The sequence below is a fragment of the Pongo abelii genome, chromosome 5 (assembly GCF_028885655.2).
Source record: "Pongo abelii isolate AG06213 chromosome 5, NHGRI_mPonAbe1-v2.0_pri, whole genome shotgun sequence".
Taxonomy (NCBI): domain Eukaryota; kingdom Metazoa; phylum Chordata; class Mammalia; order Primates; family Hominidae; genus Pongo; species Pongo abelii.
In genome coordinates this window covers 15,236,836-15,262,319 of record NC_071990.2, presented here as the reverse complement: position 1 = coordinate 15,262,319, position 25,484 = coordinate 15,236,836, and the positions used below count along the sequence as shown (strand labels likewise).

The window sequence follows — 25,484 nt, the reverse complement described above, 5'->3', positions numbered from 1 at the left end:
CCACACAAGTGGATCAACTTAACCATTCCAATGCTGGTGCAGGATGTGGATTCGATGGTATTAATGAGTGCGCGGGTTTATAATGTAACCTCACCAGACCAAATAACCTCCTGGCCACACAAGTAGAAAATAATTAAAACAAGCACGATTCCAATTTAGCTTTGTAACCAGATGGTGAATGAAAAAGCAGACAAAGGCTCGTTTTGTGAATAACCTGGGGAACAGCCCCTATAGTTTCTTTTAAAGTTACAGCCAGACTTGTGAAATCAAAGAGGAAAGGAAAGAATACAAACGTTCTCACCAGAATTCACTCCTAGAGCATATATATATATCCTTTTCCTTAGGTCATGACCAGAGAACATCACAACTCATTCCTTAAATGAATGTCAAGTTTAATCACAGTAGAAACCCAGACACCCAGTGAAAATTAAGTGGGGGCAAGAATCTGCTGAACATCTATTTCAATGTTGAGCTCTGAGCTGTATGTAAAGAAATATATGAGATACGTTTTTTAAATCATCAGGACTACAAAACAACATGAGTCACCGCCCAGATTCTACAAAGATCGTTCCCAAAAAATAGACAATATTTGCAACCTAACAGAGACTCAGGCCTTCTTTTTCCTCCCCTCAAGAATAAGGGCATTTCATGGATGGGCAAAAGAAGAAAACATTTTAAAACCCAAAGATTCCTAACTTTGCACAAGAACTCTGTCAGCAGTCTAGAAATGGGAAGATAAAATCGGAATGGCTGGCTGACCTTCACAGACTAGACAGAGCGCATGTGGTTTAACCCACTTATTAAAGATAAACGCTGCATTCATGAAAGGGAGACATTAACTAATCTGTGCATTCTCCAATGGGGATAAGGACAGCAAAAGAGGCCATCATACAGTCCAGTACTCCTTGAGATTTACAGGGAGCTTGCCCTGAGTCAAACAGCAAAATTGTGAGCTAGTTTATTTCAGCACAATAATCATCAAACTTTTCTGTTAGATCCCAGCAGGATGTCAACTCTCCCTATAAACCCTACTCCTGCTCGCCACTAGCAGCAGCTGACTTCCCCAGGCCCATCCCTCCCCAACCCACTCACTGCAGGATTAATCACAACCACAAAGCAGAAGAATCCCAGGCCAGAGTCTCAAGGGATAGTAAGATGATGACTAAGGAGGGAATTACAGGCTTGGGGTGATACCAAAATAATCCAAAAAAAAAAAATATATATATATATATATATATATATATATTTTAAAGAGACATTTGTTTCTGCCTCATTCAATTTAAGCATCAACAAAGATTGTTTCTTTAGGTTCCTAAATTCTGTTTCTGACCTACTCTGCTTCCTTGAGACAATGGGTTTACAATAGGTGTACAGATGCTCATGTGGCCCCAAGGGAAAAAGAAGAACTAGAAAAAAAGCCCATTATTAAGATACTACATTTGAAGATCTCTTTTATTACATTTGAAGATCTCTTTTATGGCTTTTATTGCTGGTCACTGTTCTTAGGCTTCCTGAACAAGGTGGGTGCCTCCATGCCCATTCCCACACAGGTTGGGCCTCAGCAGCTAGACATCTAAGGAAGGGCCCTCTGCACTCTACATACTTGACAGGTATCCTCCCTGCAGCAACAACAGCCAGCCCATGCCATATTAACATGTGCTGCACAGGTGTAAATGAAGTCATTGTGAATTTTAAACAGAGGAAGCTGTTTCTTGACCATCTGAATCTCTTACTTTGAGGCCACAGACACATATTATGACTGTATGGATGTTCTGAAGTGTGGAGTAAACTAGGCTTTGGTCCTGGCTTTAATACTTACTATATTACATTGGGCAACCTAGATAAACAATTGTATACGTCAAATTCTGCTTCTGGAACAACAGGAGTAAGCAGTCAATAAAATTTAGCAATGTTCTAAGCACAATACATCTAATCACTTAACCCTCCCAATAACATTAAATGATAATAAGTTGTTCTATTACCTTCGATTTTCAGCATTTCAAGTAACTACAGGTATAAGGCAGCACAGTAACTTGCAACCTGCAACAGCAACCTGCAGGCACTGGTGTTATTAGGAAATGCAAGTAATACATGTAAAGCATATCATCCTGCCCAGTGCCTGGTACACAGCGGGTGCCCAGTAAATAGTAGCTTTACTATGTTTTGGAGAATTTGGAGATCCTATTCACAAGCTCTATCGCTACCTGAATCCCATACAGGTGACCTTGTGGGGGGTGATCTTTGCTTCTTCGGACCTCAGAACACTGTAAGGTAAGGGTATTTAGGAGCTGAAAGGCTGGAAAGCCCTTCCAGAAGTGTTGAAAGCCACTGACCCTTAAACTTCACCTCCTGGTTCCCTTCATGAATTCTCACACAGGGGAGAGTCTTGCATTGCACCAATATTTATTGAACAGTGACATGTCCTGGGCCTGTAATAAATATTCACTGGCAATCCACTAAGAAGATGAATCAAAGGTGGCTAGGCTGGGGATGGTAGGGGTTCTCTGAAAACAAACAAGATACTGTATAATGTGTGTAGAGACAAATACCAACAAGGTGCACGCCAGAGCTACTCCAACATGGAAAATGCATCTAAGTGGGGGATGAAAAACGCTTCACAAAAGACATAACACTGAGTCTTGAAGGACGAGAATGTGAAAGTAAAGAGGGCAGAGACCGCATTGCAGTCCAGTTCACAACCAAGCCCATTCATCTGCTTCTTGAATTTATTCTTTTTATAAAGACTCTCCTAGAACCAAATTTCTATAGCTCTGCTGTTTTACCCCAGAGATTGCTACGTGCTCTTCTTTCCAAGGCTTCCTGCGTCCTTTATGACCTCCCTCCCTCATTCCTAGTCCTCTCTACTCCTCCCCACCACCCACTGGCAGCATGCAGGGATACACGCGTGCGCGCGCACACACACACACACACACTCACTTCCAGAATGGAACGAATGGCAGCTGAATGCAGTATCACTCACATTTACACCTGCCAGAGATGCCATCATCAGATCTCCCCCTCGTGGCCTCACCAAGTAAGCTGAACATTACAAATATTGCAGAGTTATGCCCTGAGACTGATAAGGGACTATAATATGAAAATGTGCAGGGGTGGGGTGGAGGCGAGTCAAAAGGCGCCTATGCAGCCAGCTATGATAGCGCCACTGCACTCCAACCTGGGTGACAGGGCAAGCCCGTCTCTTAAAAAAGAAAACAAAAAAGGAACCTAGAAGTTACCATTTTTATTTGTCTATTTAAAAAACAAATTTTTAAAAAAGAAACAGCACTAACCCCAAAAAAGAAAAGGAGGAAGGAGGCTAACAGAGTAAGAGACAAAAGGGGAGAAAAAAGATCCCAAAGCAAAATCCATCAGCCGTGTTTCAGGTCGGGCCCAAATGTTGCTGCCAGATTAAATGACCCACCTTCACTCTCAAAAGCTGTGGCACCTGGAACAAGTGACCTCATTTCCTCAAGAACAACAAATTAAAGGGAGAGAGAGATTAAAAACAAACATGTTTTATCAACCCAACCGGTATTAATGTATAGACCTTATTTGAAAACATGAGACTGACAGTAGGGGAAATCTGAACATTTAACTCATTATGTTATCAGTATCACGGGTATGTTTTCTCTAAATAGAATTCACAGCTTTTAAAAATTAATACTGTGCTGGACGTGGTGGCCCACGCCTATAATCCCAGAACTTTCGGAGGCCGAGGCAGGCTGATCACTTTAGGCCAGTAGTTTGAGACCAGTAAGGCCAACATGGTGAAACCATGTCTCTACTAAAAATACAAAAATTAGCCGTGTGCAGTGGCACATACCTGTAGTTCCAGCTACTTGGGAGGCTGAGGCATGAGAACTGTCTGAGTCTGAGAGGTGGAGGTCGCAGTGAGCCAAGATCGAGCCACTGCACTCCAGCCTGGGTTATAGAGCCAGAATCTGTCTCCAAGGAAAATAAAAACATTAATACTGACAGGCCAGGCGTGGTGGCTCACTCCTGTAATCTCAGCACTTTGGAAGGCTAAGGCATGGGGCCAGAACTTCAAGGACAGCCTGAGCAACATAGCGAGACCCCATCTACAAAAAATAAAAATTAGTTGGGCATGGTGGTGCACACATGCGGTCCCAGCTAGTGAGAAGACTGAGGCAAGAGGATTGCATAAGCCCAGGAGTTTGAGGTCACAGTGAGCTACGATGGCACCACCACTGAACTCCACCCTGTCTCCACCTTCCACCCCCCAAAAAAAGGTCTGAGATTTGCTTCACTTGGAGTAAAGGTGTAAATGAAACAAAATTCACCAGGAGTTGATACTTCTGCAATTAGGAGAGGCTGCATAGAAGTGTACTGCATATTTTCAGGACTCAAAAAAGCTACTGTTTACCTGGGTTTCATATACACACTGATATTTACCATACTAGAAATTAAAACAAATTTTACATTAATTCATTTAGAAAATTATACAATCATTACATGTTAACAGAAATAAAATTTTTATGAAAATTGTATTTTACAAATTGAAAAAACTGTGAGAAAAGTGGCACTGCTTTCCACTTCTGCAAATGACTTTAATATCTGGCTTAACGGGAGTCAACACAGTTCTCATAACTCAATTCAATCTGATGCAATATCACATATCATGTAGTATCTGGAAAGCCCCACTGCACACTGGTGAGAAAATGAAGACAATAATGTCTCGGTTTTTACCACGGTACTACTTTTCGCCTTGGAAACTCCCAGGAAGGGACTATGATCTAGGGATCCCTAGATGACAGTTTGAGAACCGCTGTGATAGAGCAAAGTCTATGGTGGTAAACAAGAATTTCCTTGACTTAGCAAGATTTCTATGGTCCTCTTTATTCTGAGGTGAAATCAAAGTCCCAAGTTGACAAAAAGAACATCATGTCACCCCGAACACCCTTCCTGCACACCACACCATCATGAAGAAAGGGTCTCTATGTAGTATGGACTGGTCAAAGTGCCCTTAGACATTCCCACAGCTAAATTCAGGACAAGCTGTGAATGTGCAAGATGTACTTCTAGACTGCTGATCCCTAATAGGAAATCAATATGCTGGGTCTCTTGATAAGCAATTTTCTTTTAAATTAAATAGGGGAAGAAAAAAGGAGGATAGATTACAGTATAACACGGAGAGTGAGGCTAAGCTGAAATTGTTTCAGTTGTGTGTGTGCACACACACAGGTACCCACAAATACTGGGTCTCAATTCGAAAGTTCTTATTGCAAATAAAAGTCAAAATTAACAATAACACAATTCCCTCAGGTACAAGGCACAGATTATCAAAGTGTTTATAAAGAAAGAAAATGGGAAGAAAAACCACGTTTGAAGAGGAAGTAAAGGTGGTGACTAAATTAAGTTAAAAAAAATCAAGTTTTGAAATTGTGGTATGGTCTTCATTAAAGAAAAAAAATGAAATTATACACACATACGAATACATAGAAAAACTCTAAAAGCATCTCCTCCAGCAAGGGATTTAGGCAGGCTCGAGTGCAACTTATTACTTTATTCCTTTCTGGGCTGTTGAAATTCTTTGACAAAGGGCAGGGATTGCTTTCAGAGTTTAAAACAACAGCAACAAAAGACATTCTTTTTTTTTTTTTTTTTTTTTAATAACAAAACTACCTCTGACCCATACTTTGCTCCAAACAAATATTAACTCAAAAAGCAGTTGGTGGGAGTGGTGGCTCACACTTGCAATCCCAGCACTGTGAGAGGCCAAGGCAGGAGGATCACACTTGAACTCAGGAGTTTGCAACGTGCCTGGAAAATAAAGCAAGGCTACAAAACTACAAAAAAAAAAAAAAAAAAACACACAAAAATTAGCCAGGCGTGGTGGCGCACGCCTGTATTACCAGCTACTTGGGAGGCCGAGACAGGAGAATTGCTTGAACCCAGAAGGCGGAGGCGGAGATTGCAGTGAGCCTCCAGCCTGGTCAAGACTGTCTTTTAAAAAAAAGAAAAAGAAAAAGGAGGGGGGTCATAGTGCTCACTTTGGCAGCTCATATATTAAAACTGGAACATTACAGAGAAGATAACATGTCCCCCGTATAAAGATGACATGCAAATACGTGAAGCTTTTCTTTTTAAAGTGATCACAAGCAAAATGTGGGGGAAAAAAATTATAAAACTCCAAGAGGAAACACAAGAGATAATCTTTCCAATCTTAGGTTATACAAAGATTTCCTAGGACACACAAAAGGATGAATGATAATACCTTGGGTTTCACACAAATCAAAAAGGATTTTTTCTTCCAGTTTTTTTTTCTTTTGAGACAGAGTCTAGCTCTGTCCCCCAGGCTGGAGTGCAGTGGCCCGACCTTGGCTCACTGCAAGCTCAGCCTGCCCGGTTCATGCCATTCTCCTGCCTCAGCCTGAGTAGCTGGGACTACAGGCGACTGCCACCACACCCGGCTAATTTTTTGTATTTTTAGTAGAGACGGGGTTTCACCGTGTTAGCCAGGATGGTCTCGATCTGCTGACTTCATGATCCGCCCGCCTCAGCCTCCCAAAGTGCTGGGATTACAGGCGTGAGCCACCGCACCCAGCCTTTTTTATTTTTTGACAGAATCTTGCTCTGTCACCCAGGCTGGAGTACAGTGGCACGATCAGCTCACTGCATCTTCTGCCTCCAGGGCTCAAGTGATTCTCACGTGGCCTCCAGAGTAGCTGGGATTACAGGCGCACACCACCATACCCGGCTAATTTTTGTATTTTGAGTAGAGAGAGGATCTCACCATGTTGCGATATGCCTGCCTCGGCCTCCCAAAGAGCAGGGATTACAGGCGTGAGCCACCACACCCAACAAAAGGAATTTTCTTTGAAAGGCCATGTTAAGAAATGTTACAGGCTGCCTTGTGTCCCCTAAAAAGTCTTATGCTTAAGTCCAAACCCCTAGTACCTCAGTATGTGATTGAATTTGAAGATGTGAAGTAAAAGGACAGCAGTAGGGTGGTCTCTGAGCAATAAAGTTCAAGACAAAAGATGACAAGCTTGCTGTCAAGGGAAAAGCACCGAAGAGAGAAGGCCAAGCCACATATCTATTATGGGTAGGCCAAGAGGGCAGGATTTCCCGGTGCTGTAGCACACCCAGGCTAGGCTAGGGTGAGTCACACACACACACCCAGCTCATTCCTGTGATTGTAAGAAAGAAAAGGAAAGAACAAGACACAGCTAATCCTACACAGTTAAGATACGCTTAATGGATAGAGAAGGCAATGCGGGAGAAATGCATTTGGGAAACCAGGCTGTGCCTGCATGTCTGGCAGGCAAAAGCCCACCACCCACACAGATCTAAGAGGTTTCGTACCACAGAGTGGAAAAGAAAAACAGCCAGAATGGATGTGTCAGGAAACCTACAACCAGAATGTTGTGAGGAAAAGTAACCTACAGTCCTGGTGTTTGCTACCTTAGCATTTGCTAGAATGAGCCTGCTGCTACGACCAAATTGCATACAGTCCAATCTCAAATGAACCAGATAATTCAGAACAGCTTGGAATTTTTCTCTCTGGTTTAAGAGTATGCTGTTATGTTTATATTATGGTTATGCCTAATATTCTGGAATTTGGAATTCAGGGGGAGAGTTTTATTTTGTTTGAAGACATAATTTGGAAGTGGTTTAGGAAATCAACTATCTCCTCTTCTCTATGCTGAAATCACTCCTACTGCTACCCCCGGGTTCACCAACTTCTCATACAAAACATCACCCCCAAAATGAGCTGTTGGCTCCCTAATTTGCTGTTTGGCCAAATGACTTAAAGAGAGAAGTTTTGGGTCAGCCAGTGGCTTAGTGCAGATATTCCCTGACTCCTGGCTAAAAATATGGCCCAGGTATTTGGGTTTAGACAAATCTCTGAAATCTAAGCATTTCTCATGTCATTAAAACTCATTAAATCCTTGCAGGGTAGGTAGATGCTACCAGTATCTCCCACTGGAAGAAAAGGAATCAGGGAAGAATGTTAAAGCACACACCTAGCCAGTGTATCCAGTGCTTCCTGTACACAGACAGAACACACTGGGTGATAAAACATTTCACAGGAACTTGCAAATCAATAATTGGTCCAGAGAGTGATGAATAGTGAATATGGCTTGCATAGCTAGGACTACAGGAGTGTGTCACCATGCCTGGCGAGTGCCCTCTAACCAAGTCTCAGAATCAGAAGCACAGAAGCCTGTGCACCTTTTCCTCACTCTTATTGCTCCTTGAAAACTAAGCTCCAACAAATGACCCTATGATTCTACAAGCCTGTTTGGATATTTGAAATTACAATTACGTGTTTTTCATGCTACCAAACAGGAGCTATGCAGATTTCCCATTCTCCCATTAACCACTAGACACTAAATCTAATACTTAAAGAATTCATCCAGGCCAGGCGCGGTGGCTCACGCCTGTAATTCCAGCACTTTGGGAGGCAGGCGAACAACCAGGTCAGGAGTTGGAGGCCAGCCTGGCCAACATGGTGAAACCCCGTCTCTACTAAAAATACAAAAAAATTAGCTGGGCATAGTGCTGGGCAGTGTAACCCCAGCTACTCGGGAGGCTAAGGCAGGAGAATTGCTTGAACCTGGGAGGCAAAGTTTGCAGTGAGCCGAGATCACACCGCTGCACTCCAACCTGGGCGACAAAGTGAGACTCCATCTCAAAAAAAAAAAAAAAGATTCTTCCAGTTATAAAATTAGATTGCTATTCTAACTCACATTCTATTATTGAAGTCTCATATCTTCAAAGACAGCACTTCTCTTGTTTGTTCTTGTTAACTTACTTAGCCACTGACCCAAAGGAGAGTCAAGCAATTGGCTTGTAAATACGAGGAGAAACTGAAGGAAATCATGTTCTCTAATGACAAGTTACGAAGTAGATAAACCCCCTGACAGTCAGTCTTTGGTTCTGAATAGAGAACTTGATTTCACTGCCACCCACATTTAAGAAACAAAGCAGAAGTAATAAAAAGCTACAAACCATGTTTCAAGGCCCAATCAAAAAGGTTTACAGACTTGTTAAATATTTCCTGGTCAAACATCATTTGAATTGCAGGTTCCCATTAATGAAATATGTGCCGCAATTAATATTCCAAAACACTCATGTTAGTTCATTAGTTCATAGTTAGCCTCAGTTACAGAGTGGACAACTCACAAACAACTATTAATAATTTCATGATTTTTCTTTGTGATGTAAAAAAATGACATTCCCTTCATTCCCTTTATCCCCACAAGAAGGTGTATGATTATACTGATATTAAATCAGTGTACTGATTATACTGATATATAGTATATATATCATGGCACAGGGCCAGGTGTTTTGTAATTGATAACACTGAGCAATCAGACTGTTGAATTCTTGCACAGATCTAGTTATTTTCTTCCTAAAATTCTTCTAAGTTCCTGGCATTTTCAATCTGCTCACAACATACTAACTACTGCAAAATAGTACTTGTAATAATGAAATCATTCATATGATACACTGCCTCCCATACCCAAATTCGAATTCTAACATTTCATAAAACTCCCAAACAAGATGAGAAAATGCACCAATATCACAAAATTACTACAAACTGCAAGTCATATTTCACATGCAAGTTTAACTCACACACACACACACACACAGAAAGAGAGAGAGAGAGAATGAATCATATTCTGGCATGGCCATGGCTGAAAATACTATAGACTGGTCTCTACATATATTGCATATGAAAATGAATTAGAGGCCATATGGTTAACTCCACAAATGAAATACAGTAATTATTTCCTATATTATCCTTTCTGAATAACATCTAATCTAGGTACTAAAGAAGGATTCCTGATTAGATAAGAAGGAAACATTTGGGTCATTAGCTATATAGTTTCATCTTCTTTAAGAACTGCAATGTAATGAATACCAGATGAATTTAAAGTACAGTAGGTTTCAAAATAAACTACAAATCACATTTATGTATGCTTTTGATAATGAACAGTCATCATTTCACCTACTTCAACCCACTTAAATCCCCCAAAGCTACCAATCCACTCTAATTTGTGTAAAGTACAATCACTGAGTTTCTTAATTTTTCTATTCTCACACTTACATTCTACGAACTACCTAATTAAATGTAAAGTCTTCCTCTTTTCAACTGGTTATGATGGAAAAGAAACAGAGTTAACCTTACTTGAATTACCGGCTTATAACTAACACCTTACCTGTGTCTTAACTGAATACTAAGGCACTGGAATTGTAGAGGACATTAACACTGTAATACATTTTCCATTCTCTTCACAAGCTTCCACAACCACAGTCTCTTCTAGTCAGTTTTTGTTGGATACCGATCCACACAGATCAGAAGCTATTCGGCTCACCATGGTAAATATTTGAAACATACTGATAAAACAATGGAAGAAACCGGCAAGATAAAAGTAACCAGGTTCTACTAATATAGACTTGTCTACTTAAAATTACTTGTATTTACATAGATACACTCCCTAACAAGAGTATGGCTGAAATATCTCAGTGCTTAGCTCCAGTTCAAATAAGGAAAGAGTCAAGGGGCTGAACTTCTCTGAAATCGAAAGGTAAATGATGCAGTGAAGCAAGAAGCCTTGATGACTGCATCAAATTTGCATAATTAGTTTAAGAAGGACCCACCACTATTTTAATTTACATAATCTGCAACCATTGATTAGGTAGTTTTTCATCATATAAAGTTAAAGGGCCATCCTCAGGTTAAACTTTTCCTGCTTCTCCCTCAAACACAGATCTCATTTCCTAATTGTGTTCCAGAAACTATGGACAGACCGGATGCAGTGGCTCATGCATGTAAAGGGTGAAGCAGTTGGATCACTTGAGGACAGGAGTTCAAGACCAGCCTGGCCAACATGGTGAAAGCCCGTCTCTACTAAAAACACATACACAAAAAAATTGGCAGGGCACAGTGGCGCACACTTGTGCTCCCAGCTACTCAGGAGACGGAGGCACAAGAATCGCTTGAACACGGGAGGCAGAGGTTGCAATGAGCTGAGATCACACCACTGGACTCCATCCTGGGCAACTGGCTTGAGGGAGACTCTGTCTCCAAAAAAAAGAAAAAAGAAACACAGAAATTCCATGTCACTCAGACACAAAATGGCCACTGCAGAACCACAGAGAGGAAAAAATTACAAAAGATATGCTGACTGTCAGAGCAACTCTTTTAAAATTATTGTTCAAGGCAGCACAGCTTCTCATTGGTCCACCAACTTCAAACCTTGCCATGTTTCAAGACAGAATGAAAGATCTGTGCTCGTCTAATGAATCTCTTTGATAACTTATAGCATTCCAAGCATGTTATATACATATGAGACAGACAGCATCCTCTCTCCCCGCAAGAAAGTGAATAAGCCATAAAAGCTAGCCATCCTACTTACTTTCTCTGTAACTACAAAAGGCCCACTTTTATTTTTCATCTGCTACCCTAGAAAACTGATTGGACTGAATGTCTAGGCTGCTTCCTTATGTCCTTTTAATGAAGCCAGCCACAGTAAAGAAAACAGAAATTAGCGGGAAGTGCAGAGCTCTTTGCCACTGGGATTCACAGCAGCCTTTGGACAAGCCATTATGGTTGTCTGGCTCCAGCCCTCTTCCCAATAACCACCACCCCCTTTCTCGCCTACCCCACACCACCCTCCAAGATCAAAAGCAGCACTTACTGTTTATAACATCCTGAGCAATCCGGGAATCTCAAGAGGCTTTTGTTGCCTTTCCCACCCCTCATTGTTTCTGCTCCAAAAAATGTTTTTTAATGAGACAAGCCAGTCCTGAAACAGTCACACCAGTGAATCCGGCCTGCCTCAAATGACAATCCTCTGAGATGCCTTGTAAGGAAAGGGGAGGGGGGTGCCTCCAGTGAATGTCAGAACAAGAGCGTGTGGTTCCCAGCCTGCTCACTCCCAGCAACTGCACAGTTGCGGGGCTGCAAAGGCAGCTTTTCTCCAGGTGGCAGCAACCACCATCACCAAAGCATAAACAAAAAACAACAAAAACCTGGAAGTTCTTGCTTCATGGAAACCATTCTAGGTATACGAAAACAAAGACCTGCCTGTTTCATGTAGACAACTATGTGCCTCATCCTCCTGCACCTCACTGCTGCCTCCCTGTCCTTTTCCAATTGCCTACATCTAACATGCTGGCTGGATCCACGTGTCCTCCAGCTGGGCCTTGGAGTTCAGCTTTCTCTTTGAAGTTTAAATACAAATGGAGAAGTCCTATTTGTTTAATCTTTTTTTTCTTTTGGAAAAGGAGTTTTGCTCTTGTAACCCAGGCTGGAGTGCGGTGGAGAAGTCCTATTTGTTTAATCTTTTTTTTCTTTTGGAAAAGGAGTTTTGCTCTTGTAAGCCAGGCTGGAGTGCGGTGGCGGGATCTCGACTCATTGTAACCTCCGCCTCCAGGTTTCAAGTGATTCTCCTGCCTCAGCCTCCCCAGTAGCTGGGATTACAGGCATGCGCCACCATGCTTTAATCACTCTTATTCTCACAGCTGATATATTCACTAATCTGGAGCAAACTCAAAACCTAGCAACTTCAGTGAACCCAGGCAAACAGACTAGCCTCTACCTCACTGTCCGTCCTCACCTCATCTGCTGGAACTTGCAGGCACTGCTGGCCAGCAACAAACACAGCAGAAGAGGAGACGACTAAATACACCAGTTTTGTGGGAGCAGGTCTGGTATTAAAGAAACAAACCCTGGAGGAATCGGCTCTCCACACGCCAGCTGTGTGCAACGCCACCCAAGGGTGCATCCACCCTGAAGATGAAGGGTGTGCAGCTAAACAAACACCCACGCAGCCATTGCATTTTCTGAGATTCAAAATTCTCAACAAGAGAAACTCCAACTAAAACTCAAAAAAGATACTACAGAACCAGCACCTCCGAGACGCAAGAGGGTACCTTCTGGCAGTGGACTATGGACCCATCAGTCACAGGGCAAGCATTCAGGTACCTTTGGGGAAAACTCACCTTTACTGATGAAGTTCAACCTCACTTTAAGTTCAAAAGGCAAGACTCCAGGTTTACTGAAGTAAAAGGTAAAAATTTCCTAGGGAGTTTTGGGGGAAATTACTCTTACCACAATGTCGGTTGAATACCCCAGATTTCAAACAAAACTGTATTTCTACCTGCAAACCTATGCATCACCTTTAAATGACTCTCAGTTATACAAAACCATAACCATAACCACCTCGGGAAATCAAACTATTATCCTAAATGAGACTTGCATTTTCCTGCAAAACAGAAAAAACTGACATGTTAATATTGTCTGTTGTGTTTCAGATCGATTATTTTTCAACTGGTCCTCAGAGCTATTTCTTACCCCTTTCTCAAGGGGATTTCACAGACAGACAGGAAGAAATTATTTCTGATGAAAAAAAATTCTACTGCTAAATAGAGTACATGCAAATTAAGTACATGCAACAAAGTACCAATTCTAATTATAAATAACTGATGGGACAAGAAGCACGAAATCACAACCCATTATACTCAAGACTGTCTACAAGAGATTCATTCTAGACCAAACATACACTCATTGAAACCCCACAGCAACTCTATAACAAAGATACTATTATCCCCATTTTACACAAGCAACTTGAAGCACAGGCTGGCTAAATGACTTGCTCAAGGTCATTCCACAGAGAGAGCTGAGATTCAAACCCAGGGTATCTAGCCGTAGTCATCCTATTAACCAAATCATACTGCTTTCAAAGCTGTGTTAAAAACAATAGCTGTGGGCCAGGTGCGCTGGCTCTTGCCTGTAATCCCAGCACTTCAGGAGGCCAAGGCAGGAGGATCATCTGAGGTCAGGGGTTCAAGACCAGCCTGGCCAACATGGTGAAACCCTGTCTCTACCAAAAATTTTTATAAAAATTAGCTGGGCATGGTGGTGGGCGCCTGTAATCCCGCAATCTGGGAGGCGGAGGTGGCAGTGAGCTGAGATCACACCACTGCACTCCTGCCTGGGCAACACAGCGAGACTCCATCTCAAAATAAATAGCAAGAACAGTTCAAAATTTCTTCACTTCTAACCAGCACAAGCATAAGGACTACTGTCCTCAGCAACAAACCTCACAATGATTAAAGACATAATCTTCATTATGAAACACTCCTAACTGGCCACCTCTGTAGGTTAGCAACTACATTTGAGAAAGCAGCATAGAATCTGGCCGGGTATGGTGGCTCATGTCTGTAATCCCAACACTTTGGGTGGCCGAGGTGGGCAGACCACTTGAGTTCAGGAGTTCATAAAACCCTGTCTCTATACGTGTGCCTGTAGTCCCAGCTACTAGGGAGGCTGAGGCAGGAGAATCGCTCGAACCCAGGAGGCAGACGAAGGTTGCAGTGAGCAGAGATCGTGCCACTGCACTCCAGCCTTGGCAAGAGTGAGACTCCATATCAAAAAAAACCCATAGAATCTGTATTTCACACATGTTTTCAAGCCAGCAGACCCCACTTCAGTGGTACTTTTCGTATTAGTTGAGAAAATACTTAAGATAACATTCGTGGGATGGAAAAAAAAAAGGAAGCAGCACCCGTGTAAACTTTGTTCTTTCTAATCTTGGTTCCAGCTTATGCCCTCAGTCACTTTAAATCAATCTGAAGACAAAGAATTTGGAAGTCATCACTTACTTCTTTCATAAATTTGGGAGCCCTAAGAAACTCATGTCTGAAATCACTAATGAACGTACTAAACGTATGGACGGCACACTGGGCCCAGTTAGCACACACTACAGGACTTGCTTGCTTCATTAACGCACTTTCCCAGTTCTGCTAACAATTTTAACAGAACTCTCAAGTTGAAAAAACAGAATTGGGCAAAACACCACTCATTTATTTTGGTAACTTCAGGACAACCACAACTTCTGGGGATTTGCAGCCTAAAAGCGACCTGAAGCAGCTGAAGATATTTCACTTTTTTGACCATATCTCATCTCAATTATTCAGGTATTCCAGTCACACTCTAGATACGTGACTACTTCTAAATATGTAAGTTTTCTGTGTTAAAATGGCAGACTGAGCACTTGACCCTATGTTTTACTGACTGCACTATGATTCCCACAGTAAAGATCAAAGCTATATGAGAGAGACTGGAGTTCTCCAAGACAAGGCAACAGGTCACATAAATCTTGGAAAGCCAGCTGGTATAGATGGGCATCAACCTTGCTAATTCATCCATCATGGGTTCAAACAGCATTCTAAAGGGACATCTCTCATCCTCCCTAGTCCTGTAGATTGTCTACTACCTGGCAGCTGAAGGAAGTTGTTTGCAATAAAAACATGTCTAAACTCTTCTTTCTGGCAGAATCAATTCACTTATACGTTGCTCTTCTATTTCCTTTTGTTCTTCATTAATATAGGTATTATTTATTATGTAAAAATTATTTCTGAGACAAAATACTATTCAAAACATATTGCTGAGGATGAAATATTCTTTGATTTTAGAAACTGCATAACCCAAACCTGATTTTCCAATACATAAAAATATGGAATGCTTCACAAATTTCCATGTCACACTTGCATACGGGCCATGCTAATCTTCTCTGTATCGTTCCAATTTTAGTATATGTGCTGCTGAAAGGATCACTCTTCTGTTTCTTCTGAAAGGCTTTTCTATAACGGCAACTCCGACTGAACACACCAGGCTAAGTATGTGCATATTTTTTGGTTTTACTGAAGTAGTCGGGAAACCAACAGTAATAAAGGCAATTTATAATAATTCACTAATTATTGCTGCCCATTCATTTCACAGTCCCCAAACCTTCCCTAACCTACAGTGTCTACCTCTGGCATCTATGTACCACGGATTGTCTGTGACACTGTTCCAATGCAAGTTTCCTCTCTCCTCTCACTCAAGAGGCCTCAACTGTATCTCCAGGGTTCTGTCCGCTTCTATACACAAGCACCAAACTGATTAAACTATGTCTAATGTATGATTTATAACTAGCTCCCAATGTCATTTATTAAAACTAAGCCCTGCCTATAAGAACTCTTAACACCACAAATCATAATTTGAATGACAGCAAATTTCAAAATGCTATTTACTTATAATTCATTATTTTAACAAATACTTAAGTACCACATGCCAGACACTGCTTCCAGGTGCTTGAGGTAAATTTATAAGCAAGAAGATTCACCTCAAGAACAAAAAGATTCTTGCTCTTCATTTTTTTAAATTATTGTATTACTTTATATTCTAGCAGACAAAACCAAAACCACATAAATAGCAAAGTATTTGAAATAGTGGCAAATGTTATAAATAAATGGGCAATTTGACAGAATCACAGCAGGAGAGCACAGGAGTCGGGGAAACAGGAGCCACAGCAGCCTGCAGAGTAGATCAAGATTAATTTGAATACGGCCTCTGCCATCCACTAACTGAGCTTAATCTTAAGCCCGTCCCCTTGACCTTATCTATGAACAGGAGCACTGTTCATGGCTACCCAGAATTAGAAGGACTCAACATCAGGACACCTTTGGCCTTGGGTCCAGATGCAGTATCTTCTCCCCAAATGAAGAGATAAAAACAAAAGCAGCACCTCCATGAGGGCTTCTGGACAGCCATGGGCCAGCAGAAGGTATAAGGATATTTGGGGAGAGACAGGCCAAAGATAATTACCAATGTCTACTCTCCTAGACCCAGGGCAGGGATCATCTGCCCCTAGGAGAAGAGGTTTAGATGACAAATGTATTTAAGATCTGCAAGAAATCTCCCCAAGTGAGAAGAAATTCATTTTCTAATAATTGGTGCTTAAAATGCAGTTAACTCCACAAGTTTCTATACATCAGCCAGAGAGTGTTTCCACCAAGACTTCCTGTTCTTTTCCAGATTTGCAAGTCAAAACACTAATGCCACAAGAAAAATACACCATTTCTGAATCTGTACGGCACACCGCAGATCCCACAGTGCTCTCAAGGACAGCATGCTGCCGTGGCACCAACACCCTGCCTGCTTAGATGTGAACAGCAACCCTGGCTCGGCTCAGTGTTGGCAGCAGACTTCCCAGAAAAGCTGGCACTCTTCAAAATGGGAAGTCACCAATGAAGAGGCACAAATGCAAGACCCTGTCTGTACTGCTTGTGCAGTACCTCCTAGGGCTTGGGGAGCTGGGACATGTAGTGACTATAAACCCAGGCTACCCTACCCCAACCTCCAAACACTGGTTCTCAGCCACAGCGCTTTCTTCATACAAGTAAAAATGAGATGTTACAGTGTACACACTCAGGCACACACAGACAATAGAATGGGACTTTCTCATCCATGAAAACTGAGGTTTTTCCTGTTTCCTTGGGGTGCCATGGCTCCTTGCTATTCTAAGTCAACATATTCTCCCTAACCATCAAAAGGAGATCAGGAAGCAGAGGACAGGTGTCCACTGCCTAACTCTGTAATGTACAAAAAACCTCCGACAGCAATCCATTAACAGCACTAAACTCTTTTCTAAGAAGATTGTTTAAAAACAAGCAACATAAACGGAAAGCTCCCACAGACTTTATGGAAGGCACTGTTCTGAAACTGGAGGCTGCAGCTTGGTTTGCAGGAAAGATGCTGAACCTAGAGAACTCCAGTGTTTCGTCGGAACAAGGCTTGGGTCTGTCAGTATATTTGCTTGTTTTGTCCCCTAGTGGGGTGGTGAGGGGTAAAGCTAAGGGCAGAATCTGGCTGGATCATCTCTCAGTTACTAGGTTCTTTCAGTGTGAGTGAAAGATAAGGTTGCTTTAATGCCCACTTGAGAAAAAGACTACAGGGAATAACGAAAGGACCAGGCCAGGCTTACAGGGAAAAAAAGAAACACAGACAACGAGCGAGTCACAGGAAGAACGGAGAGGGGAGGGGAGGTGAGGGGAGGGGAGGGGAGGGGAGGGGAGGGGAGGGGAGGGGAGGGGAGGGGAGGGGAGGGGAGGGGAGGGGAGGGGAGGAGAGGGGAGGGGAGGGGAGGGGAGGGGAGGGGAGGGGAGGGGAGGAGAGGAGACTACTGCACCATAACAGGAATGAACAAACCATACACACAGCCCGGATGAATCTCAAAGCAAAGTGAAGGGATGTAGACACAAAAGTGCTTCCATCTACACTTTTAGGCAACGCTAATCTACAGTGCAAGAAAGCAGATCGGCGTTGGCATGGGAGCACAGGACAGGAGCACAGGGAAGCCTTCTCCGGTGACAGGAGGTGCATATATTGATGGGATGGTAAAACCCAGATGTGTGCAGTTGTCGTAAGTTATCACAGTGTACACCTGAAATGGCTGCATGTGTAAATTTTACTTCAATAAGATTGTTTTTTAAAAAATCCAAAATGAGGCCGGGCATGGTGGCTCACGCCTGTAATCCCAGCACTTTGGGGGGCCGAGGCGGGTGGATCACGAGGTCAGGAGTTCGAGCCCAGCCTGGCCAAGATAGTGAAACCCTGTCTCTACTAAAAATACAAAAATTAGCCATGTGTGGTGGCGGACACCTGTAATCCCAGCTAGTCGGGAGGCTGAGGAAGGGAACTGCTTGAACCTGGGAGGTGAAGGCTGCAGTGAGCCAAGATCGCACCACTGCACTCCAGCCTGGGTGACAGGCCAAGACTCCATCTCAAAATCAAAACTGACTTAGGTTTTTGTTTTTGTTTTTTAAATCTAGAACAGTAGGAGTGCATATGTAGAATGAGCTATGACAATTTTTTAGGTTAAATTGATTTCTCTAGAAAGTAGCCATCCAAATTAAATAAAAGTTAATGCCAAAAGCCACACCTCTGGCAATACAATCCAGGGACCTGGTTCAAATGTGGAAAATTTCCCCCAGTTTCATGTGGTTAATAGTGACTTATTAAAGAATATTTTACAATACAAACTCCCTTTTGGGGCTTAGGGTATTAAGAGGAAAAAAATTTTTAAGGAAAATATTAAAAGAAAAAAGAAAAAAAAACGGTTACCTTTTTTGCAAGCCGTATCAGAGTGCCACCTGTGGCTTGTGTTAAGGAATTTGCTTTTGTGTTGTGCAGAAAGGCAGATCGAATATTCACCTATGGGGGAGAAAAGGCTTGCTCACAAGTCTTCAGACTTTTTCTTTTTCTTTCTTTCTTGAGACGGAGTTTCGCTCCTGTTGCCCAGGCTGGAGTACAACGGCTCACCGCAAACTCCGCCTCCCAGGTTCTCCTGCCTCAGCCTTCCCATGTAGCTGGGATTACAGGCAAGCGCCACCATGCCTGGCTAATTTTGTATTTTTAGTAGAGATGGGGTTTCTCCATGTTGGTCAGGCTAGTCTTGAACTCCCAACCTCAGGTAATCAGCCCGCCATGGCCTCCCAAAGTTTTGGGATTACAGGCATGAGCCCAGCCTCTTCAGACTTTTTCTAATGTGAAAGTGTACCAGAGAGACTCACCATGCTCACGACTGGTACAAGGTGGTGTGAGGCTGGTAATGGGCACTGCTAGGGCTTACTGGATTAGGAGCAAGGGTGATACGAATCCTCTAAGATTCCAACTCCTACTGTCACAAGCCCCATTGATACGCCACGCGAAAGGGTCTCTGAGACCAACAGCTTATTATAGAATTATTATAGCAACTATCTCACTGCAAACGTGCCATGTTAGCCCTGGAACTAAAATACCCACATCCCAAAGGATGTGAAGTCCTCATATTCACTGTATGAGGGTTCCCATTCCCACAAAGGGACTGGGCAGGCAGCCGTGAGAAGACAACTGAAGAGCGAACAGGGCACCAAAAATTAGAATGAATTCCCAGAGTTGGAATCAGCCACCTCCAGCCCACAAACCAAAGTCAGCTCGGTTTCTGGCACGAAATTATTTACAAGTCATCCTGGCAGGAGTCACATCCAAGATTTATTTTAAGACAATAATCTTGGTCTAAATCTCAACTTCCAGAACTGGGCCACCAAAGAGCCAAGGGGGGATGGGAATTCTGGAGATTGAAATCCCATCTCCTGGAAGATCTCAGAACACTTAGGCCCATCCCATCTCTGCACCTGCAGATGCTTAGGTAGAAGGGCATCCCCTTCCCTCCAGAACTACCCAGCAAGAAATCCAGAGGGGACCATGACCCACAAACAGGGGAGAAGAGAGGAGGCCAAGGCATTCACAGCCTAGCTTGTGCCATCTTAAGAATCCCTACAGTAGAATTCAGGGCCATCCTTGTTTAATTCAGCTTGCATTTTCCTATGTAAATCACTATTTCTGTTATGGTTGGAGTAATGTGGGAGAGGGTGATCTATTAATGCTATCTACAAAGGGTAGGTTCAACAGACCAGTTCCACTGTGACTAGTCATTTGTAAAGAATACTGATTTTCTTAATTTCATTCCACAAACAGGCTATGGCAGGAAGTATCATTTTTTCTACTGTTTTTCTTCTGCAGGGTTTTGATAAAAACTAATATTCATGTATTTTTACATAAATCACATGCTTGTTTTGCTCTAACCAGTAGCAGGAGGCAAAGGCATTTGTGCGGCACCTCTGGAAATTAAATTACCTATCTGGAATTCATCTGTTTCACCAGAGACACCCAGCCCCAGCCCATCCAGCCAACCTGGGAAAGCCTCCCTGGCCTTAAACTCATTAAGAGTCCAAAATCCACAGCCTTAAAGCAACAAAGCAATCTGTTTTCCCGCTGCTTCCCTGACTTTCTTCTTTGGAAGAGGAGGCTTTCTAGGTACCATTTTTTTTGTTTATTACAGAGTAATACATGTTTCCTGGAGAAAATATAGATAAGCCTTATATCCTGAGCATCCGTCCCTCTTCCTAAACTCTTCCATGCCACTTCTCACCTCTGGGCTTTCCACTTTCACTTTGGAACACACTGCTGGCCAATCCCATCTTCACCTGGCTAATCCCTGTCCTTCAAGTCTTCTTTCATCCCTCAGTGTGGATTAGTTGCCCCTCCCACCTGTGCCTACACCACCACTTCATTTGTCAAAGCATACATATATATATACACACACATACACACGTTTATATATGTATGCTTTATATATTATATGTATACATATATTTACTAAATTTTCCAAGATAAGACAAAAAAATTAAACTGTAAATACTGTTTTCTCACTTGCTTTTTTCACTTACTTTATGTCAGTCAACATTCTTGCTACCATTTCATTTTAATGACTGCACGGAACAGATGATCCGTAATTTAACCAATCCCCTATTGGTTTCCATTTTTCACTGGGATACACAGTAAAATACTTACTACACATCCTTGTGGCCAAATTCCTAGAAGCAGGGTGTCTGAGTGAAATGGATGCAAAATATCATACTACTTATAGTGCATACTAGATGCTTAAAACATGGAATGTCAATTTTTAAAGACACTAACACAGTCTCCACATAGAGAAAAATGAGGCACCTGAAACCTTCATAAAAGAAATGACTGAGGGAACACAGGATTTTTAAGCCCAAAGATGATGAACAATGAGTCTGATGGATGAGAAATAATGTTTAGTTCCTTCCGAGGTCAAAAATGGAACACAATGAAAGAAATGGAAAGAGGTATTCTGTTAGTTAAATTCAAGACAATGGAATTTTCCCAGAGATATCCAACATCAATCTTGCAGCTACTTAAACTATTCAGGCTGAGACAGGAAGTAATCCTGACAGGGGAAAGATATTGGGCCAGCTTCACAGGAAGGGCAGTCAGTCAACCAAAAAGGTCACTCATGTTCAACTACTACGATTTCCACCCTGCAGGGGACTTCCCCACTGCACTCTTTCAAATTAAACTTGAGAAAGGCCATGATTAAATTTTCCTATATTAGCCTAACTATTATCCAAGCACATAGCCTATTTACTGTTCACAAAATATAAGAAAACCAATTTCACCAGTAAGCAAAAGTCATGGTGGATCAAACTGCAGATTCCATTAGTGACCATGGTACAGTAACGTGTTTTTACAATTTCTGTCTTTTCAAAGTAGGGGGAGTCTGGCTTATCCTCACATCTCTTGGCTCTCACAGTAATAAATATATAATAAGATAATAAGAGCAGATGAGGCTAATGACCGCATTTGCTGTAATTACCTAATCTCTTTGTTTTTAAGGAAGGAAGGTATTCAGTAGATCAACTGTCACTATTTAACCACAGGGGAGAAAACAGGACTCTCTCTTTCTGGATTTCTATCAATGTTTATATGCAAGATTTTAAAGGGAAGTAAGGGAATGAAGAAAGCATTACATTTAGGCTTCTATGAAAAGCCATTATCTTTAGAGAGGCTGAGTTGAGGGAAATGACAAACAGCACGAACATCCAGTTCTTGGTGACAATAAATAAGGCTCCAGATCCAGATGGACTTTGAATCTGGCCCCTCTGGCTTCTATTCCCACACAGAATCACTTTCAAATCGCCCACCTTCTAAAAGTTCATTTATAAACCTGCACTCCATCACAGAAATGATATTTAACATGGCACTTGTTCCAAACCAGCACAAAGGAATTAAACAAAATTCACTAGTATAATAATGAGAAAAGAGGTAAAGGATTAAGGAAGAGGACTAGAAGCTGCTAAGGGGTGAGGGCATTCCCTGCACCCTTTCAGAAAACCAGAAAAATTTAAGGAGGAAGAACTGTTACCAACCATTCTGTGCATCAAGATTAGAATGGAAACTCGAAAGTTTTGAGCAGAACAAAACCATGTCAGGGTCTATAGCTTATCAAGTGCTTGTTTTAGTTGACACCTGACTGACTCCTGAGAAAATAATTAAGTTTTAAGCTACGCTGGCTGGGAGTCTGAATTTCTTGGACCGATGAATTATGCATGATAATGAACTCTGCAAATTAGATAAAACTAGGCTCTGCTATCCTAGCAAATTTGGGCAATGAACATATTTCTCATGAGCTCCTAGTAATAAATCTGAAATTAAACTAATCACATAATTAAAGGGAGAACCTAGTAGCTGAGGTACAGAAACATACAAAATTTCTCCCCACAAACTACAAAGTTTTCAATAGAGGTAAGTCATCAGAAAAGAAAAATACCCAAAATGAGGCAGCTAAATCACATTTTCTGGTGGGGGAGAAGAACCACAACCCCATCCCAAAAACAAAGATCCAAGGAATTTTAAAGTTTGAATGTAAACATTAATTGCAATGTACTAAAAACAAAACAAAACTGGGATCACGCCTGTAATCCCAGAACTGTGGCAGTCACAGGCAGGAAGATCACCTGATGTCGTCTGAGACCAGCCTGGGCAACATGGCAAAACCCCATCTCTACTAAAAATACAAAACTTAGCCGAAAATGGTGCCGCATGCCTATGATCCCAGCTCCTAGGGAGGCTGAGGCAGGAGAATCACCTGAATCCGGGGGGACAGAGGCTGCAGTGAGCGCGACTGCACTCCAGTCTGGGCGACAGAAAAAAATGTTTTCTTCTTCTTTGAGACAGAGTCTCACTCTGTAGCCCAGACTGGAGTGCAGTGGAACTGTCTCGGCTCACTGCAACCTCCGCCTCCCGGGTTCAGGCGATTCTCCTGCCTCAGCCTCCTGAGTAGCTGGGACTACAGGCACCTGCCACCACGCCCAGCTAATTTTTTGTGTACCTTTAGTAGAGACGGGTTTCACTGTGTTGGCCAGGTTGGTCTCAAGCTTCTGATCTTGTGATCCGCCTGCCTCGGCCTCCCAAAGTGCTGGGATTACAGGCATGAGCCACCATGCCCAGTCTAAATTTTTTTAATGTTAAAAATATATATATAATATATATTAATATAATTGATTATATATAATAATATAATATAAAATATATATATTAACTTCAAGGTACATGGGTAAAGTCAGGAAAAAAATAAGCTGCCTATTTCCCCACTTTCCATTTTCCTTCACTCCACTTGCCCCATGTGTTTTTATTCCTAGGTTTTAACAAAAGTCAAAAAAAATTTTAAGTACCTAAAAATTAAGTTTAAGGAAAAGGATATTTTCCCCCTTTCCCCAGAATATGGACTAAATAAACAGTATGATCCTTATGAAATATGACTATGTTGGGCCAGGCGCAGTGGCTCACGCCTGTAATCCCAGCACCTTGGGAGGCTGAGGCAGGTGGATCACCTGAGGTCAGGAGTTCAAGACCAGCCTGGCCAACATGGTGAGACTGTGTCTCCACTAAAAATACAAAAACTAGCTGGGCGTGGTGGCAGGCACTTGTAATCCCAGCTACTCATGAGGCTGAGGCAGGAGAATCGCTTGAACCTGGGAGGCAGAGGTTGCAGGGAGCCGAGATTGTGCCATTGCACTCCAGCCTGGACAACAAGAGGAAAACTCCATCTCGAAACAAAAAAAAAAAAAAAAAAGAAATATGACTATGTTGTTAATGAGAAAAGAGGCTGGCTGGCTCACTGCAGGGGGAAGGAATTCTTGACTTTTTGTTGTTTCTACTGCTGTGGATGATGAACTCAACACCAAAGGAGACTGTCCCCCTCAAATCTTAACAACCTAACTGTGAAGCACTTAAGAAAGTCTGCCACTTGTGATCTCAAAATACGAAAAGTTGAAGTTACTTGCCAACAGAAACCCAGGAAAACTGTAAGTCTCGAGGATTGCTGGTAGAGCTTCTAAAAATCTGACGTTTAGAAAGATAGATTTCCTTCCACAAGTGGACCACCAGAAATGGAACTGGAATTTGTCTCTGCATTGTAAAAACTGTAACCAAAACCACAGATGAATAGTAGAAAATTCTTTCCTTACAAAAGTTCAGAATAATGTATTAATGGGTAAGATAATGCATATAACACAAATACCTAAAGATATAGTGAACTCCCTTGTAAATTCATAATACACTGTCCAAGGAATTCACAGGACTTTATTTAAACAGTTAATACATAATACATCTCTCACACACAGAATGTTAACAATTAGATATTGGAGGGGTGCTCCAAAGAGACAGGGGTGGGAGGAATCAAGGCCAAGAACGCTGAAGACCCCTTGAACTCCATTTATTTTCAGTCAACAATGGTGTCTGCTTCTGCCAAGTACCCAGTGACGAGGCTGTGGTTAGGGGAAAATGAGGTGCTTTACTCACACATCAGAACCACATTGTAGCTTCAACCTAAATTCATCCACAAATGCAAACAAGAAGAGAAAGAAACACAGCACTAAAGAATGAAACCAATTTTAACTCTAAGCTAAGCTATGTTGTAGGACAAGAGCAGGAGGATGAAGAATGAAATTTAGCGTGGCGAAAACTGGAAACAACCAAAGGCATTCAGCTGCTCAGGAGGCTTCTCCCCTCTCCAAAGTAGAGTGACAGAATTAGCCAGTGCCAGCACTCTCCCTGCACCCTTTTCTCCTGGGGTAGGCCCACAGCGGAGCTGCTCTCTGAATAAGAAATCCTGCATTACGCTACATAAAGTAGGGACAGTGTGCAGGATGACCAGCCAACATCAATCTTCAATGGCCATTTCTTAAAATCCTTCTTCACGTTTTCTTCAACAATACTAGCTACATGGCCAACATTTAAAAGATGGAAGGCCTCTGACAACTTCCTCAAGCCCTGG

General features: G+C 42.1%; 1 protein-coding gene and 2 non-coding genes across 9 annotated transcripts in view; 1 reads left to right on the top strand and 2 right to left on the bottom strand.

Moving 5' to 3' along the window:
• The window catches only part of JARID2 (jumonji and AT-rich interaction domain containing 2), a 280,235-nt gene that overhangs the window by 195,787 nt on the left and 58,964 nt on the right, over positions 1–25,484 (bottom strand). The window lies entirely within an intron of this gene.
• Positions 6,004–6,109, top strand: LOC112134002 (U6 spliceosomal RNA). Its single transcript, XR_002915597.1, has one exon. It is a non-coding gene; the product is annotated as a U6 spliceosomal RNA (small nuclear RNA).
• Positions 15,489–15,595, bottom strand: LOC112133960 (U6 spliceosomal RNA). The gene has a single exon (XR_002915558.1). It is a non-coding gene; the product is annotated as a U6 spliceosomal RNA (small nuclear RNA).